General features: G+C 36.3%; 1 non-coding gene across 1 annotated transcript; it reads left to right on the forward strand.

Annotated features, from left to right (window-relative positions):
- Positions 1 to 351: 351 nt before the first annotated feature.
- Positions 352 to 454, forward strand: LOC128591095 (small nucleolar RNA U13). The gene has a single exon (XR_008381524.1). It is a non-coding gene; the product is annotated as a small nucleolar RNA U13 (small nucleolar RNA).
- Positions 455 to 12,282: the final 11,828 nt, after the last annotated feature.

The following is a 12,282-nucleotide window of genomic DNA, read 5'->3' on the forward strand; positions in this document are numbered from 1 at the left end:
ATGTGAAATAACTTTTTGTTTCTGGAGAACATTGTCTTAAAAATTGTCATTTAAGGATTCTGATCATAAAAATTATGAGATTCTCTAGTAATTTAATGACAAAAATTGTGATTCCACAAGGAAAAGAAAAGACATCTGTTCAACTTTTTGATAACAAACCTTACTTCAGTGGTAGTTTGGATTCCTAGTTTTTCAGAATATCACTTCAATAATCATTTAATTTGAATTGTAATATGAATTCTTAATAGGACATTATATTATCAGTTCCTTTAGAATAAGGATTATTTATCAGTCAGTGGCCATTACTGTGCTTTGTGTTTAACCAGCATTTAACAAATCTTTATGATCTTTGTCTTTTAATAGTTCATAAATGTGATGATCGGGTTTTCAGGTGTCTGTGTGAGATGTGCCTTCCTGAAACTTTGTTGTAATACCAGCACATTACTTACTTACTGTTAAAAAAAAAACTTTGTATTATTTTAGCTATATTTAGGGTAAGCAGATTATGGTGAAAAGTCAGTGTTTCATTCTCAATTCTGCACTAGCTGACTATCTGATTTCATGTTCATCATGTATAAAACGAGGGCAAGAGAATAAATACCTCTTACATCTCTTCTACTTCTCCAATCCTATTCTGCATAATCAAATGTTGTGCAAGATTACTATACCTTGCACAGAAATAGTATGTGAATTCAGAAGGCAATAAGCTGTTTTTGACATGAAATTGTCTCAATTCTGATTCTTCCCTTCTGTGCTTGATGTTTCTCTCTCCCACTACACCCGATCTTCTAGTTCATCAAGACCTCCAGGCTCAGCTCCGATTCTCCCTGCTTTTTGTTGTACCCAGCTCAGAACTATTGGAGTAACATTTCAACTCCCATTCTTCTCTCAGCCTTCCCCTCAGCACCTCAGAGCTGTATTCAGACAGCCATTCTGTTTTGGCTCGGGTGTGGCAGGGCTGACTCTGTGGAAGAGGAGTTACGTTGACCTGCATAGTGTTGCTGCTGCAAACATGCGGCAAAGACTGTCTCAGATTGGCCCATAATGCCAACTGAGATCATTTACAAGCTGCTCTCCTCCTCACACAGGGGCCGTGCCACACCCCTGTTACACTGAACTGTTTTTCTACCTTATATCAGGTGATCTAGCTGCCTGATTGACAGAAGAACCCAACATAGACTTGCTCAACTTCCCAATCACTCACTAATAAATGCGTCTTTCTTTGTTTTTGTCCTTATTCCAGAGGAAATCCTCATCTCGTTTCCTAAGGAAAAACAAATCTCATCTCCTAGACTGTAATTTTATTGTTGGAAATCTATCATGAAACCCAGTTCAGTTTAGCTCTGATGTAACTCTCATTCACCCAAGCCTCCCTCTCTTTTCACCCATTGTTAGTGGGGACCACAACATGTCTTCCTTGACCACTGCTGAGAATTAGCTTTCCTTTATGCTACCGGTGTTCCTTCATGAAACCAGTTCATGCTGGTTCTAAAATCCTGATTCTTCATCTTAAAATCATTTAATGGCTCTCAGTGTATACAGAATGAAGTCTTCAGTGGTGCAGACTGCATTCTCCCATATCTTGTACTTCTATTCACACAAGGATTTGCTGTCACATACCCCGTGAGAAGTGTTCTTTACCCTGGAGTCCCCTCTCCTAGATCATCTTCATGTCATCTTTTTTTTTTTTTAATTTGTAGCCACTTTATTGACAATTGCCAAAACTTGGAAGCAACAAAGATATCCTTCAGTAGATGAATGGATAAACTGTGGTATATGCAGACAATGGAATATTATTCAATGCTAAAAATAAATGAACTATCAAGCTATGAAAACATAGGAAGAACCTTAAATACACATGATTAAGTGAACAAAGCCAATTTGAAAAGACGTTATCCTTTATGATTCCAACTATATGACACTCTGGAAAAGCCAAAACTATGTAAACATTTAAAAAAAATCAGTGGATGCCAGGACTTAGTGTGTATAAAGGAATGAATAGATAGGGCACAGAGAAATTTTTAGGGCAGTGAAACTACTATGTATGATACTAGAATGTCTTTAAACAACTCTCCAAACCAATAGAATGTACAAGAGTGAATGAACCTCAATTTAAACTATGGACTTTGGGTGATAATGATGTGTCAATGTAGGTTCATCTATTAAGAAATGTTACACTCTCTTGGGGGATGTTGACAGTGGGGGAGCCTGGAGTGGGAGCAGGGGGTATATGGGAAATCACTGTACTTTTTTTTTTTTTTTTTTTTTTTTGCTGCATAACTACTTATCCTTCTTGCTAGATTTACCTGAAGAGCATATTCTAGAACATCCCATCTCCCCATATTCCTCAGGGCCATATATTTCCAACTGCTATCATTCTCAGGGCAGGGATCTGGTCTATTTTATCCTTAAATACCCATCACATGGTGTCCTTGATCCTTGGGCTCACAACATTCTTGTGGACTGAGTGAATGGAAACATGAATGAGTATTATTTTGTCTATACCTATTCAAGAATTTTTTTCAACTTGCCAACTGTTGGGAGTTTTCAGGACATAGGAGGGAAGGTGCTACATCAGTTATCACAGATTCAAAATTGTATTTTTTATTTTCAAGTGGGCATCTGCCATCAATTTTCTCACATGTAAGATAAGGATTATCACAATCAATACTCTAGCTCTTCACATGGGAAGATATAAATGAAAGCACAATATAAATGTCAGTGATGTGTGACTACGAGCTTGTTTTATTCGCTTCCATCTTAGTCATTTTGCATATTCAATGCCTGATATGTACTAACAATAGTTTTATCAAGATTTTTACTTTTTGTAGAGGTAAGGTCTTCTTGTGTTGCTGAGGCTGGTCTTCAACTCCTGGCCTCAAGTGATTCTCCTGTCTTGTGAACGACCATTCTCTAGTAACAATTAGCTTATTGATTTTAAACTTTTTATTCTATTTATTTCACAGAATCTGACCAGGGGTTTTCAAAACTTTTAAATTTCAAATGTGGTTTCTAAGATAGACTTCACATTCATGTAATTATATATATTTTACTTTTCTCTTTCTTTTTCACATATACATTACTTAAGCACTTTACGTTCTTCTTTACCTCCTCACCCAAACATACTCGGGTGAGAAATGATCTCAGGCAACTCACAATGCCATAAAATCTATTCACATTTTAGATAACTTATAGTTTAAATATTTGCACATATTTATTAAAAAAATACTTTTTAAACAGTCAACTTGGTTGTTATGGAAAGTAAAACTACATTAATAAATTATTTGAATTTGAGACCCCAAATATAAATGTACAAAATAAGTCCTTTCATACCATTGAATTGTATTTAAATGTCTATGACTGAAGAAGAGATGTTTTTAATCTTGCAAAATTTATCTAGTGAGAAACGTTAATTTGCAAGTGTATAAACACTATAGCCCAAATTTTAGATGTGCCTATACAAAATGTTCAAATATTTGTGAGGCAACTTCCAATGACTTGGCTTCAGGTGCCTAAATTTTTAGAGATTTATCTTTCCTAAATAATTTTGAAAAGTTCTGGAAATGCCCCTTCTGTCTATGAATGAATGCTGTCAGCTCTTGATCAGTTTGTAAATTTTTCTAGCTGCCAGGTATATGAAGCAGGGCTATAGCTCCTCTTTTTTTTTTTTTTTTTTCTTGTCTTGACCTGCCATCATCTGTGGTGTTGAAATGGATGTTACTCTTAACAGCAATAGACCTTTGAACTTCATCATGTTTGAACCTTAATTGACAAAGAGAAAGAGTCCTTGAGCAAGGTTGCTCTCATCTCAAAAGTAACAGTGCTAGTGCTGTCCTGCAGACCAGACCTCAATGGTCCTGCAGACGGAGATGCTCACTGACGATCTCACATTGAGGGGGTGCTGAGATGCTGGCCCCAGTCCCTGTTCACAGAAGGACTTGGGGCTCAGCCATAAGGGGTGTGCTCAGCAGACACCCTCTAGCTCTCAGCTATGTCAGAGTTTGCTTCAGCTATGAGAAACCTCTGTACCCAAGATGGTACCCTTCCCAGGGAAGCCTGTGGGGTAAGACGGCGCTCGTGGGCAGTTTCTCCCCAGAGCTCCCTGCTGGGTTGGTGAAGGCTTCGTCAAGTCTGCACTATATTTAACTTGTTCTTATTACCCAATCCTGCTTCCTCGTTCTTCCTTTCTTTAGTGGGTGTCAATCCATAATAAACATTTTACACACAAAATGCTGTTGCCGAAGAACTTCCCAACCACCTCCATCCCTATGATAGAGCTTCTGCCATTATGTAGCCGCCGCCTTCTCTTTCTATTGCCAAACCCACCACTGGTTTCATTGCCAGCATCATCTAGGGGTGAATCTCTTTCTATTCTCCCAAGAAATAAGGATTCAAGGATTTTGCAAAAGACGAATCCTCTGGTGTTCAGCGCTATGCTTGATGCCTTGATTCCTCACAGAAACTCTCTTCCCACATGCCCTGGAGTATAATCCTTTCTCTGCAGCTTGGCTGTGGAAAAACAAAAGCTGGCAAAATCTGTTTTCTGCAAGTAAATTCTGCTTTCTACCTAGTTTGCAACTTCCCCCATTTAAGAAGAAAAAGCCAACATCTGTGTAATAACTTGGAAAGATTTAGTTTTTCAGAAAGAAAAATATACTGAGAGCAAAGTAATAATACCTTAATAAATTATTCTAGTGTTTTAAGCAAGGGAATAGCCATGCTTTAGAAACAGCAGTGTGGGAAAAGAGTAGAGCGTGGATCAGGGACTGGGTTGGTTGAGGGCCGGTGGAGACAAAGAGGTCCAATGTGAAGTTGATGCGTTAGCCTAGGTGACAGCTGAGGGAAGCCTGGACTACAGAAGCAGCTATGGAGATAGAGAGTAGGCGGCTCAATAGGAGTGATCATTCAGAGTTAGATGTGCCTGATTTTAGAACTTGAAGGGGAGGGGGGAGTCAAAGATGACTAAAGATTCTATTTGGATCTAATGGAATGATGATGGTCCATGTACCATTAACAGAAATAGAGGCACAGAAAATAGGGCTGTTATGAGGAGAAGAGAATGAGTTTAGCAGGGAAAAGGCAGAATTATAGTTGGCTCCAGGGAAACAACTGGATGGGCAGAGACTCAAGTGGAAGTTCAGAATTGCCCACTGAGATGTGCTGCTGAATCACACAGATGTGCTTTCCTTAAAGGACATTCTTGGTGTACTCACAGGGTGATACAGGTGGCGAGGGTCTTTGTGACCAGAAAGCTCCCTCATTTGCCACATGAAATCAGTTGACAATCTACTGATTCTATTCTTTTTATAGCCATAATTTGAATATGGGAAATTTTCAAGAAGTGTCATTAGTTGGTGTTGAGAACATTAAAGCAAATATTACATGTGAAAGCAAGACAAGTAGGTATTGGGTTAAGCAGGAGATTGAGAACTAAAACTTTTTTTTTAAGCTCTTATAAGAAAAAAAACCCAGTAAATGAAAGACTCATTTCCTAACTCATCTTCTTCTTTCAGAAGGAGAGAGAACTGATGAATATTCTATTTCATCATCATTTGGGATCAGATTAAGCTAGAGGAATGGAGTTCTGCAATCCTTTGACATCATTACATTAACAGAAAGAGAAAGCTTTTGACCCCAAATGAAAAATCTTTTTACTGTCATTTAAATATTAGCCATTAAATCTCTGCTTCCTGGAATCTGAAATAAAAATTCCAAATCTTTTGGAAACATAATTTTCATTCACAACATGTCTTATTACTAAGACATAACAGATACGAATATGATCATTCACACTTTTTTGATCTGTGATATCTAATATTATGCAATATTTGACATATAAAGACATTATTTAAATAGGATATAAAATACTCAGAAAAATATTTGCAGAAAATTTTAGAGCTAATAATAGTCATGGTATTTAACAAGCTAGTGTTAATTGAGCGATTCTGTGTTGGTTGATCTGCTTTTCCTGCATGGTCTTTTATTTTTCAGATACAGTCTTTGGGGGAGGTATAATTATTGCATTTACTTTACAGAGGAGAAAAATGCAGCCAAGAGACTTTAGGTAAATCTCTCAAAGTCATGTAGCTTGTAAATTTGAAAGATAAAACCTAAAGATAGAACTGTTTGATTTTAAAACTTTTTATCTTGACTGTATATTATGCTACCTTTTTTACATGGCACTTAATCTTGAATTTCAAAATTTCTAAGTTCAAAAGTACGTTTAAAAAAGTGCTGAATAAATTATGAAATAAAAACATTAGTTGTTTGTCATGATTGTTGCTAATCAATGTGTTAAAGAAGAAGGTATTTTGTGAAATGTTTGTACTTAATGGTCCCAACATGCAGAGGGTTTTAGTAGAACACAACTTTGTAAAAAATGTAATTGACTGTTAATGTGAGGTAACAAAATTTAGTTCAGTTCAAAAATGTATCAATTACATGAAGAAACACAAAATTGTGGATATAGTGGTGAATTTTTAAGAACCTTTAAAAGTAAATCATAAGGAGCTATCTCCCATGATTAAAGCTAGCTAGCTAGTATTTTTTTTTTTTTTACTATTTTGGATAATTGGAAAATATTAAACATAGTAAGCTCTTGAAATATGTAATTTTCTAGTTACTATGCTTCATTTTATAACACTTTTAAATAATTAATTAAAAGCCTGGATACTCAATGGGCAAGAGACATGAATAGAACTTTCTCTAAAGATGACAGACGAATGGCTAACAAACATATGAAAAAATGTTCGTCATCTCTATATATTAGAGAAATGCAAATCAAAACAACCCTGAGATATCATCTAACCCCAGTGAGAATGGCCCACATCACAAAATCTCAAAACTGCAGATGCTGGCGTGGATGTGGAGAGAAGGGAACACTTTTACACTGCTGGTGGGACTGCAAACTAGTACAACCTTTCTGGAAGGAAGTATGGAGAAACCTCAAAGCACTCAAGCTAGACCTCCCATTCGATCCTGCAATCCCATTACTGGGCATCTACCCAGAAGGAAAAAAATCCTTTTATCATAAGGACACTTGTACTAGACTGTTTATGGTAGCTCAATTTACCATTGCCAAAATGTGGAAACAGCCTAAATGCCCACCAACCCAGGAATGGATTAACAAGCTGTGGTATATGTATACCATGGAATACTATTCAGCTATTAAAAAAAATGGAGACTTTACATCCTTCGTATTAACCTGGATGGAAGTGGAAGACATTATTCTTAGTAAAGCATCACAAGAATGGAGAAGCATGAATCCTATGTACTCAATCTTGATATGAGGACAATTAATGACAATTAAGTTTATGGGGGGGGGAAGCAGAAAGAGGGATGGAGGGAGGAGGGTGGGGCCTTAGTGTGTGTCACACTTTATGGGGGCAAGACATGATTGCAAGAGGGACTTTACCTAACAATTGCAATCAGTGTAACTGGCTTATTGTACCCTCAATGAATCCCCAACAATAAAAAAAAAAAAAAAAAAAGCCTGGATACTTTTATTCCAGGTATGTTACCTGTGAAATATTTCAAAAGTTTTTCCATGACTCAGCAAATTGTGACCTTTTTCTGGCCAGTTCTTATGCCAGTATAATATGAAAACAGGGGCAGAACACTTTTTAGCTGGATACTATATTAGTTACAGTACGATCAGACTATAGTTAAAAAAGGCAAGAGAATCACTTAAGCCCAAGAGTTTGAGGTTGCTCTGAGCTATGATGTCAGGGCACTCTAACCACTTTGACCAGGGCAACAAAGTAAAACTCTGTCCCAAAAGGAAAAAAAGGAAAGAAAAAAGGTAAAAGAAAAAAGACTATGACGTGTAAGTCTCAAATACAGAGTTAGTTCCAGGTCAGTTGGCAAAGTGACTGAGTTAGGAAATGTGCTAAACTCCACGTAGTTATTCAGGGATCCAGGCTGGTGAAGACTGCCATTTTCACCATATTGCATTGACATTAGCTGGCAGAAGGGGAAGAAAAGCCTACAGGATTTTGAATGGGAGATTTTAAGAGGCCAGGCATTTAAGATTGTACATCACTTTTAGTCACATTGCATTGGCTAGAACCCAGTTACCTAGAGATGTCTTACTGCAAGGGAGGCTGGATAATGTGTATATTCAGAAGAAGATAAAATGGGCAGTGGCATTGTGGTGATCTCTGCCACAAACTAATACTGATTTATGCTCTAACATTGTGACTTCCTGTGAACTTGGGTATGTCACCTTTCTGAGCAGCAGTTTCCTCTTTTATAAAATAATATATGTACTAATTGATACTTTTATATTTATAAGGATTAAGTGTGTTTTATCTATAGTGTACTTAGCTCAGTATTCGGCAATAAGAACTATTCAGTAGATGGTAAGTATTTTCATTTTTCAGGAAGAAGTACATTGTTTGGGGTATTGTGGTGGGATTGGTCAGAACTGGTAGATCCTGATATAATCCAGGATCAGAATCTACTGAACAAAACCTTAAACAAGGGACAAATTGCAGCATATAATTAGATGATCATTATTAAATGATGTTCAATTATTAAAGGATGTGCAATTATTAAAGGATGTGCAATGCAATAATGATAACAGCATTCATTGTGTACCAACTTGACAAAGATCTTTATGTAACATAAATAATTCAATGCTCACAATAATCTTACAATACGAATACTATTATTATCCTCATTTTTCAGTAAAGGAAACAGATTTAGAGAGATTAAGTAATTTATATACCTCCACAATGACAGAATTGTGGAAGATTAGATTCCAGATCCATCTGACTGCACAGTTCTAAACAACAACAAAAAAAGTCAGCATTAGAATCTAGGGTGAAGGAGATTTATCAAACAAGACTTCAGGATAAAAATGGAAGTGAAAAGAATTCATCAAGAGTGTTTTGAAGGGTTGTCAAATTTCTCCAGACAAGGTCAAAAACATTGAAAAGTCAAGTTCTAAAACAGTAGGATTTGTCCTAGATATCTGTCTCACAAGATGTAGGAGGGAGACTGGCATTGGTAATAATAATTTTGTCCCATTAAAATGTTTCCGCGGAACAAAACTAAACATCTCAAGATATGAAAGACAAGTCCAAAAAAAATATGCAAATACAGAGGGTGCCAAAAAAAATGTATACACATTTTATAAAAGAAAAAAACTGTATTAAAATATAATGGTCAGTATATACTGGTAACAAAAGCTGAATACAAGTCACATTTGACTTCCTCAATTACAAGAGGTGCTTGGAATACATGCATGATATAATACATAACACACAGATAACATCTATAATGTGTATACACTTTTTGGCACCTCCATATTTGTATAGTAGTGTCTGAGATTCAGCTAATTACTCCAGGGTCTTAGAATGCCACCTAGAGATATTGCCAGGTTATGGCTGAGGTCCTTACCACCCCTACTAAATCTGAAGAGTGCAAAAATCAGTCCCTGCAGCCCTGTGGCTTCACTGAAAAGATCTGATGTTTGGCTAGATTGGAAACACCTCAGGGGCAGCTGAGTGCCAGAGTAGGGGCTTGCTGACAATGAATTGTTCCCTCTTGTGGTATAGGGAGGGAGCAGGGAGATGCAGTTTTTGGATTACAGGTGTTTCTGGGAGCTAGTTACTTTTATTGGACCTCAAATTACATAGAGGGCAGCCTTTACTTGAGGAGGAAGCAGACACTATCCAGAGTGTTTATTCTGATCCTCTCTAATGAATGGGATCTACCCTGCCCACAGATCTCTAGATACTTTGTATGTAGTGCTCTCTCCCTTAATCTCACACACACACACACAAACACACACACGCACATTTGGATTATCATGACATTCAAATACACACACACAACCATTTACAGTTCTATCTGAATGATCCAAATAGAGGAAGAAAATCAGATTTCCAGAGACATCTGATGCTGGATAAAGGTGGAGTGTGGTTGACAAATCCAGGTAGAAGGACAAAAACCAAAGGCCAACAGGTAGCACTGATCCACATTCGCCTGTGGGAAGGTGGCAGATTTAGATGAAAGTTTTCAAGTACTGAATATGCTCTCAAAACATATTTTAAGACTAGTAATAATGTTCCAATTTTTTAGTTCCCAAACAGATGCAACACATATTATCACCTCATGTTAATAATAATCTGTGGTTGATTTTTAACAAATAAAAGCTATCTTTTGCTCCATTTTCGAGTTAGAACTTTTCTTGAAATTCACGCACATAGACACAGAAAGTTGTTTCTGGATTTTCAGAATGCCAATGCAATTGGCTTCTTTTCCATCTACAGTTTGGAATTAAATAATGCCTAACAACAACAATAGTGACAACAGCACTGAAACAAATGCCACAAAGAAGGGGCACTTGCCATTTGAAGCACAATAGAAGCTCTGTAGCTAATGGGACCAAACTGTAACTCTCTTGAGCTGTACTTGAGCTAGATATATCCCTGTGGAAAGTAGCAATTACCTTCCATCTCCCTGAGCTGAGGTAATCCTTGCTACATGCGTCCCTCATTGTGAGTGATGAGGCCCACTGTTTGCTGAGTCTAAAACCAAATGATCTTTCACAAGCAAAATTTAAACTTGAAATAGGATTCTCTGGCTCCCCATTCTGAGTCTATTTTTTTCTGTGTACTTCATACATTCCCAAATCAGGTTCAGGCTGGCTACAGATGGTGCTGGTGTGTAATGAGAAGGGCTCTGAAGCTGCCCCAGCTCCCAAGGGAGGATTCGGTAATGGAACTAACTATGTATTGTCCACCCTATATACTAGATTTGATTTTGGACTATTTGCCCAACTGTGTTTGTTTATTTCTCAGCACTGGAGGGCTTCCATTAGCTCTAGGCTGATTGAACATAGACTATAGAGTAAGAAGGAACAGAACATTTTTTTCCCCCTGAATGCTGATGTAATCCCTTTTCTTTTACTGACAACTGAGTAATGTTTGCCATTCGAAACTGTGTTAGAAATGAGCTGATATTTGCAATCATTAGTGGAAAAGAATTGTTTTGATCCCAGAGAACAAAGCGAGCATTATTTTTTGGATGACAATGTTTCAGAAGTTTATGCTTAAAACTTGTGTATGCAAGACCTGAAGGGGAAACTACTAACATTTTTAAAGCTGAAAATTACCTTGTTTCAGTAAATCAAAAGATTAATATTTAAGACCTCATAAATTTTGCTCACGAAGCATAGCCAACTATTATTTTCACAGCAAAAACCAAAACCTTAACGCAGCAAATTAGTCACCGAAGACCACATGTAAATTGACATTTTAGGTTTTTAACTAATGGAATCATTTGTCATTTTACTGAAGCAGTTCATTATAAAAATAAATTAAGAATAAATAAATTGTAGTCATAGCAATCATGATAAAATTATTAGCAATCACATTTACTGGCATGAAAGTTTATTGCATGCTTCTCATCAGCAGATGTTATTCAAAATAACTTTGGAAATAAGCATCAATGTTATATGAAAGTTTATTTTTTAATTAAAAAGAGCATAATGGAAGTAAGAAAGTTGCTAATTAACAAGAGAAGAAAAATGTTGTCTTTCCTTTTCAAATGTACACAAGTTCAACTATGTAGTTCTAATATCAAAATGAAGAAAATGAGAACTCTCTCTACTGCCTTAACTAGTAAAAAGAAAATTAGAAAGCAGAGACCATCTCATGCAGTTTCTAAATAAATGAAAAGGAAATTACATTTCTCTGGGTAAATATTTACTTCCTAAAGCGTGCCAACAAAAGCTACTATTTTAGAAATGGGACATGGTAGTAACTAACTAACTTGTGCTTAGTTGATTTAATTGGAAATGTGCTGTTTTTCCTTTTAAACCCTTATTTAATTGTAGAATAAAGAATTTTCAATCTGATGTTCTAATTGCACTTGGGATCTGGTATCCTATGTACATATATATTGATCTCTAAGAAGGCTTGTTATGTATCTGTCTGGGCCATATCAGGAAGAACATTTAGCTCACTGTTACTTTGATGTTTTCTAATAGGAAATTCTTGTTTCTAGATTTCTAAAAGTAATTTTTATACCCAATACTCACTTTATGCATATAAGAATCATACCTCAGACTTAATTTTTTATCAGTAAAATCTGAGGTGCAAAAGTATGTTTTTCTTTAGTGTATAAAATGTAATTTAATGGTGACATGTAGATAAAAAATTTTGGGGGTAAAAATTACTTCTGTCTCTATATAATGTATACAGTGAAACATTTCACCAAGGTTTATTTTTATTTCTAGCTAACATTTGGTTTAATCGGTTGGTACGATGAGTG

Source organism: Nycticebus coucang, chromosome 7 (assembly GCF_027406575.1).
Source record: "Nycticebus coucang isolate mNycCou1 chromosome 7, mNycCou1.pri, whole genome shotgun sequence".
Taxonomy (NCBI): Eukaryota; Metazoa; Chordata; class Mammalia; order Primates; family Lorisidae; genus Nycticebus; species Nycticebus coucang.